The 8,330-nt window shown below is 37.6% G+C and overlaps 1 pseudogene; it reads right to left on the bottom strand.

The window, feature by feature from the left end:
- Positions 1 to 1,692: 1,692 nt before the first annotated feature.
- On the bottom strand, positions 1,693 to 7,860 carry LOC118662073 (annotated as a pseudogene).
- Positions 7,861 to 8,330: the final 470 nt, after the last annotated feature.

Below are 8,330 nucleotides of genomic sequence, written 5' to 3'. Positions count from 1 at the left end.
GCAGATTTTATTTCTTTTTTTAAAATATATTTTTATTGATTTCAGAGAGGAAAGGAGAGGGAGAGATAGAAACATCAATGATGAGAATAATTGATCGGCTGCCTCTTGCACAGCCACTTCTGGGGATCAAGCCTGCAACCTGGGCATGTGCTCTGATGGGGAATCAAACTGTGACCTCCTGAGGTTGATGCTCAGCCACGGAGGCACACCAGCCTGGCTCAGTGAGGATTTATATGTTTATGTTCATCAGGAATATTGGCCTGTAATTTTCTTTACTGTGGTGTTCTTCTCTAATTTTGCCATAATTTAGGGTAATAAATGCTGGACTCATAAAATGAGTTTGGAAGTATTCCTTCTTTTTTTTTAAAGAAGAGTTTAAGGATTGGTATTAGTGATTATTTAAATGTTTGGTTGACTTAACTAGTGAAGTCATATGGTCTTAGATCTTTGTTGGGAGGTTTTTGATTCCTGATTCAATCTCTCTAGTACTGATCAGTCTATTCAGATTTTCTATTTCATTGAAAAACTAGTAATTTTCCATGTCTTCTAGGTTATCCAATTTGTTGGGACATAATTCGTTCATAGTAGTCTTTTATGATCCTTTGTATTTCTGTGGTATCACTTTGTTTTTTGAGTTCTCTGAGTCTAAAGATTGGTCAATTTTAGCTTTTTAAAATTTCATTGACCTTTTCTATTGTTTTTTTTAGTCTCTATTTTTAATTTCTCTGTTGATTTCTTTCTTGATCCATTGGTTGTTTGGTACATGATCTTTAATCTCCACATAGTTGTGAATTTTCCAGTTTTCTTGTAGTTGATTTCTAGTTTTATACTATTGGAAACGATGTTATTAAGACTGCCAGCTGTCAGGGGGGAAAAGGTTTGCGGGGGGGGGGGGGGGGGGCGGGAGAGGGGGCGCTGGATGGAAAAGTTGAAGGCATTAAGAAAAACAAAAAACACCTCATAGACACAGAAACCAGTATGGTGGTTACCAGAGGGAAAAGGGGGTGGGGGAGAGAAAAACTAAAATAAATGAATAAGTAAAAATTTATTAAGAAATATTTTGTGGTGTAGCATGATCTGTCCTGTAGAATTTTTCATGTGTGCTTGAGAAGAATGTGTACTATGTTCTTTTGGATGGAATGTGCTGTATATGTCAAGTCCACCTGGTCTAACAAGTGTTTAAGGCCACTGTTTACAGTAGCACTGACTGAGAACACTGTTAAGTCATGAACATTAACGGGAGAACAGTCGGTTTGGAAGGTGCACTCCGTGGGGCTCCTGCCTCTGTTCGCGGCCTACTGTGTAATCTTGGCCAAACCATAACCCTTCCTGGCCTGGGCTGACCCATCTGTTAAAATTGCAGGATTTCCCTCTTTTTAAAATTACATAAATTAGAGCTAGTTTACAAGCTTAGGTTACCTGTGACAGATGGCATATTTAAGGAATTATTTTTTAAAAATAAATATTTTTTTATTACCCTTTCCAAGGAGACCTGCAACAGGAGTTTGTACACTACACACTCAACTGCAAGCAGGCAGAGCGGCCCTGTTTTGCTGCCACCACAGCTGTGAAGAGGAAAGTCTGGTGTAGAAAATGAATTTTGTTTCTGTCGCTCTATATGGAACAAATGTTAGGCCAGCTTTTAAAAACTCTGAGTTAAGGTAAACAAAACAGGAAATTGTATGAACCTCATCAAGACTCCATTGGTGTATCTGAGCTCCTGCTCCCAAAGGGCCACTCATAAATGAATTGCTTGAATTACCAAAAAGAAACCCTTCTCATCTTCCAAATGTTTTATTTACTGAGGAGACTGTGCTTATATCCCAGACCCAGAGCCCTTCTTTCTGACCTCCAAAGGCATAAATAAATGGCAAGTCAGGGCAACAGGCAGAACAAGAGAGAACTCCCATGTTCATGTCCCTGCACTGAACCAGACTTGGCCTATCTCCCAATAGGTCCCAGATCTTCACCTATTTATCTGCTGACATGGTCACAAGACAATCCTTGATTTGACTGCTGAGATCAAGACCAGAGATTTCATCATTGTGTGCATTAAGTGTAAAAATTGGCTCATCTGAACGTGCATCCAAATTATACACAGAGCAGTCATCTGTACTGGCCAAAAAGTGACAAGGTGAAAAGTGACTCCCAGTCCCTCTCTCAATCTGCCCCCTGAATCACCACATTCGAAGGCTTTCATCTGGACTTCGGCAATCATACAAAGCCACTGACTTATCGTATGACCCAGAAATCGGAGTCTAGGCTTCAAATGGATGAAACTGTAGAGTCTGAACCTTGTCTGTGTGCACAGCAAGGCCAGCTGCTGGTTTCCCCAAGGACACATCCCACAGAATCAGTGCTGTCAGCTGATGTACTTGCCAGCACCTTTCTGATCAGCTTATTCCACGAATCGTCCAGGACACCAACAGTATACCCTTCTGCTGAGGAACTTCAAAAAGTAAAATAAAAAAATGGGCAAAGGACCTGAATAAACATCTTTCTAATGAAGACATACAAATGGCCAACAACCACATGAAAATAAGGTGCTCAACGTTGCTAATCATCACTAATTATAAAACCACAGTGAGATTCCCCTCACAGCTGATAAAATATCTATTATCAAATGGACGAGAGCTAACAAATGCTGGTGAGGATGTGGAGCAGAGGGAAGCATTGTGCACTGTGGATGGTAATGTGAACTGATCTACAATATGAAGTTTTCTCAAAAAATTAAAAGTAGAACTATGCACTTATGACTCAGTAATCCTTCTTCTGGAAAAGATCCAAATGAAACAGAACCATTAAATGGAAGAGATTTTTGTATGCTCATGTTCATTACATCATAATTTACAATAGCCAAGGTATGGAAACATCCTATGTTTCTGTTGATGAGTAAATGGATAAAAAATGAATGCATGTATAAATACATACATATATATATATAAGAAATGAACTTCATATATAAAATGAATACATATATAATATATACAAAAAATGAAATATTTTTCAGTCATGAGAAAGAAGAAAATACTGCCATTTTTAACAACATGGGTGAAACTGGAGGGCTTTACGTTAAGTGAAGTAAGTCAGAGAGGGAAACAGAAATAACCGCATGGTATCACTTATAAGTGAAGAAGAAAAATTGACTCTTGATCATAGAAACAGAATAGAAAAGTGGTTGTGAGGGGTTTGGGATGGGAGGAATAGGGAGAGATTGGTAAAGGGTACAACTTTCAGTTATAACAAGATGAATGAGTTTTGAGGATCTAATGTTTAACATGGTGACTGTAGATGATAACACTATTGTATAATTGAAATTTGCTAAGAGAGTATAAGTTAAATATCTCTCACACAGAGAAAAGGTAAACATGTGAGGTGATGGATGTGTTAATTAACCCTGTGGGGGGAATCCTTTCACACTGTATATATATTTTGAATCTTTACATTGTACATTTTAAATATCTTACAATTTTATTCAACAATGTATCTCAATAAAGCTGAAAAATTGTGTTAATGAATCTTCTAAAGGGCCTTATCATATTTTTCCATTTCTTCCTCTTGAAAAATTTTTACTCTGCTGATTGAATATCATGAACAGCTTTTCCAGAATCCCTCCCTATTCATTCATTATAATACTGCTCTTAGATTTAAATTATAAATATAGTTGATATGCAAAGTATGCATTCAGAGTTTGCATTTATTTCTTTAGTGTAATGTTGCCAGGAAGAATAAAGTGTGTTTTTTTTTTTATTCTGTTACCAGATTCTGCAAAAAACTTTATTTTGATTCAATAGGAAATGTGAATTAAAGAGTTATCTAGCTGCCAGCTTATAGAGCACACTATAGTGTATATGGATGATGAATTATAATGTACATCTAAAACTTTTACAGTTTTATTAACTAATGTTACCTCAATTTAAAAACAAAGGCTATGAAGAATTTTGTTACTCTATTAGTGATCTGTAATACTTTAAAGCACAGAATGCTTCAAGTTAAAACACTTGGGGAAATGTCTTTTTGATAATTATAATAATCACTCTACCAGTCAATGTACTGTTAGTGTTCCCTCACTCTGTTATGTTATTCTAGCATATAAATCTGATCTTGTTAACCAACTACACAATATTTTTTCATGAATCCTCTCCCCCTCCTCCCCTCCCCCCATGATGGGGCAATCTCTAAATTGATTACCTGAGAGGCACTGCCCTTCATGATCTGGCTGCTCCCCCTTTCGTACTTTATGCCCTTCCTCCTACTCTTTTTACTTTGAGTTTCAACAATACTCAACTACTTGCCAGGTTTGTCCATACATTGGTACATATTGTCTAAATGACATACTTCTATTTACCAATTTAGGTGATCCTAAATACTTCCCTAAACTCAACATTGCCCCTCTCTTACCTCCTTCTCTTCTCTTCCCTCAGTACTTTGCACAATATGTCTGAACTAGCAAATGCCTATTTGTTCACAGAATACATATGCATTGAGTGCCCCCTAATGTGACAGGTATCTGCATGTGTGAAGGTCTTTTCTTGCCATCCGCTCCTCAGGAACTCCAGAAGAGATCAGTTGAGAAAAGAGTTCTCAACTCTGTCCGGAACCTGGATGCTTCGTGTCTCGTCTCCACTCCTTGTCTTCCAGTATTATATAGATGTTCTGTTCTGTTCTCTCCTGAGACTTTTCAACTTTGTTCCATTTAGTCCGAGCTTGAGCTTTGGATTCTTTCTAATTTCCCTCTTTGGAAATTAGAAACTCAGCCAGTAACACATAATCTAGATTCTTGAATCCCAGCCTAGAAAAAGCACTAGAGGCTTCAAAAACAAAAAAAAGAAAGAAAAAATGGCAGAGTCTTCTATAGGCACTTTTTTTGGACATTATTTTCTTTCTGTAATCCATTTTGAAGGGAGGAATTATGTTTATGCCTGGCATAAAAAATACTGTACATCAAGCATGTCAAACTCATGATCTACAGTGAATACTTTTTTAAAAAAATATATTTTATTGATTATTTTACAGAGAGGAAGGGAGAGGGATAGAGAGTTAGAAACATCCATGAGAGAGAAACATTTATCAGCTGCCACCTGCACACTCCCTACTGGGGATGTGCCCGCAACCAAGGTATATGCCCTTGACCGGAATCAAACCTGGGACCCTTCAGTCCGCAGGCCGACACTCTATCCACTGAGCCAAATCGGTTAGGGCATCACAGTGAATACTTTTGCGGCCCAGGCAATATAACGGTATGTAAGAAACTTTTTAATAAAAATCTTGTAACTTAATTTTTACAATATCCTGTTATACATAATTATTAATAACAAACTACGATGTTCGCTAATGACATGCTTGCTGTACATATGCAAACCTAATTAAATGAGTGAACAAATAATTTGTTATTGCTACTTTGCTCACTACAGGGTGATTTTTGACAATGATATTCAACTCAATTTTCCCTCAAGTAGTTATGGTCTAGCAGAGTGCTTTTCAAATTGTACTCTGAGGAGTCCTCAGGGGGTGATGGAAGTATGCTGGGGGCAGTGGATGAAAGACAAAAGGGCCAAGCAGGCAGGGCTCCAGGCTGCAGAGAAAAGTCCCTAGAGTGCATTTTCTGCATTGGACTTCTTCCAAATATTTCAGCTGAATAAATGTTTTCAAGACTCCAAAATTTAAAAAAGAAAAACCCACATACCCCAAAACCACTGATGCAAAGCTAAACAAGGGAGTGGCACCGGGTAACTTCCCATAGCACTTAAACCTGTTTCAATTGTACTTTAATACACTTCCTAAAACTTTTCTAAGTATGATACAACATTTTCCAAGAAGACAAAGCATTACAGGCTTGGCAAAGTTGCTTTTACATCTTTAATGATGACAGACTTCCCATGAGCAAATTTGCATAACAAAAAGATTTATTTACCAGGCATCCCTTCACAGAGGAAATTCAATGATTTAATAATTCCATACCACTTTAACTCCTTGGCACCTAGAACTTGAAGTGTCTCCTGCCAGGAAGACAATTGCCAACAACAATGGACACCTTGGAAAGTGCTAATGCAAAAGGATTAGTAAGCTAGTGCAGACAAAATGAATTATGCTTAGCACTTACAGGTTTTCTGCGGGCAGTAGTAGGATAAATGAGGTATTATTAGTACTGTACATTTTGTGCCAGAGGCAATATCTAGCACTCCAGTGCTTTATACTACTTGATATGCCAGTCTCCACAGACAGTACGTTCTTCCAAGCTGATGCCGACAGAGCAAAGTAACACACTGAGAGAAAATCCTTTAAGTTCCTGTGTTCCTTGAAATAAAGAAAGATAAAAAAGAATCAAATAGACATATACTTTGGATTAATTTTTTTACATAACTCCTATGGCTATTAATCACACCAAAAAAATCAAAGGAAGTGGTTAGTCTGTCAAAAAGAACTTACGTATTTCAAAGGTACTTTTGATTTTACTTTATTCTTTTTTGCTTCTCATCACTGATAATCCACATATTGGAAACAAAGGGGGGGGGGGCTCTTGGGATTTAAGGGAGTGATTTCGCTCATGGTGTCAATATCTACAGCAGAGACAGTTTGCAGTTTTATGATCCTAAAAGAAAAGCAGCAAAATGTCATCTCTGCTCCTTCTAAATAGATGGTGTATTGACAGAAATGAACATGATTTGCCAACATTAGCACAGAAAGAATGTCCCCCTTCAGATCTCAGCACAGACAAGGAGCTTTAGAATGAGAACATCACATGTTTATGACAGTTATGCTTTGATCCGATGAGACCTAAATTGATACGTCATACACTTTGCCTTTATTAATGCATGTTATCACTCAGTTTCTTGTCCGGAAGTCACACCATCCTCCACTTTTTAAAGTAGGCACAGTAGACTAGACACGCATTTCATTAGTTTAAGAAATGTATTTGCCAGTAAATGTTTTTGTTGTTGTTGTTAATCTTCACCTGAGGATATTTTTTTATTGATTTTTAGAGAGAGTGGAAGAGAGGGGGAGAGAGAGAAACATTCATGTGAGAGACACACATCGATTGGTTGCCTTCTGCATGCACTTTGACCAGGGCCAGGGGTAGAACCTGCAACCTAGGTAAGTGCCCTTGACTGGAATTAAAGCCGGGACCCTTCAGTCTGCAGGCCAACGCTCTATTGACTGAGCCAAACAGGCTAGGGCAGTAAATGATTTTTATGCAAGAAAATAGGCACCCCAAATATTTGAATATTAGCTTATTGTAAACAGTACAAAGTATTTAAAAATTACCTCTGTCTTCAGGAGTACAGCATCTGCTAAATCATCATTTTTAAAGTTGTGGCAGCAGATAATAAAATATTACAGAATCAAGGTTTCACTTTCCCTTGGTATCTCTCAAGGTGTGATGTAAGCCTGCATGCAAAATATAGGAAATCATTGCTATTGGTCAACTGCAATAAAGGAATTTATTTATTTTTGCATCTATTTAGTTATTCATTCAGTACATAAACGGTCTACTAAGGGATAGTTAACTGTATTAGGTGCTAAAGGCCCAAACAAACAAATCACAGTTTTTGCGCTTGAGAGGATGACAGTATTATGGGATAGATGCATGGAAAAATAACATGAGTAACAAAACGATCACAGAAGCTAGGACAGACGTGAACACTGGGTGCTATGGCTGCAGAAGCTAGAAGATAAGCTGGTGAGTTCTTCAGTGATTTCAATGCCCTAATGTTTCCAGTAGAATTTGAGAAGACTTGTGTTGGCTTCATGATCCCCTGCTAGAATTCAGAGCCCACCCTGCATCTGACAATTCTTCAGCCACAAACCTTTTGTCCAAGATGCTTCATTCTGGCTGCCAACTGCCTGGAGAAACTGCATACTTGGGAAATTTATCTATTCAGCTTCCTTTATATTGGAGAGAATTTAAAAATTTCTCTAAAATCACACCCTCTTTTGTTACACCTTTACAGAGCTTCCCTCACTTCTCCTTGTGTAGATACAATTTCTGTTTCTGCCATCAAAATTGTAGTCCTCATTTAAACTGACACTTGGTAGTTGTCATGCTACTAGAACACTGTTATCAGAGACAAAACTTGCAAGAAAAATGTTTTGAGTTTTAATCACTTCACTTTGAAAGCATTCAGATGTTAAAAAAAAAAAAAAAAAAAAAACACGTTTTGTCTCTTAGAAACTTTCCTCTCTTACTGTGAATTTGACTGTTTCAATCCCAGGAAATGCCAACTCTCCCTTGGAGAGCATTAGTCATCACTTTCTTATTATCAAGCATCCTAGAACACAATCCCATACTGATTTGCTTCCTCTATATCTCATTTTACAATTTCTCCTCC

The sequence above is a fragment of the Myotis myotis genome, unplaced genomic scaffold (genome assembly GCF_014108235.1).
Source record: "Myotis myotis isolate mMyoMyo1 unplaced genomic scaffold, mMyoMyo1.p scaffold_m19_p_8, whole genome shotgun sequence".
Classification (NCBI taxonomy): Eukaryota; Metazoa; Chordata; class Mammalia; order Chiroptera; family Vespertilionidae; genus Myotis; species Myotis myotis.
The sequence above is the reverse complement of the archived record's forward strand: the minus strand, read 5'-3'. Positions and strand labels throughout refer to the sequence as shown.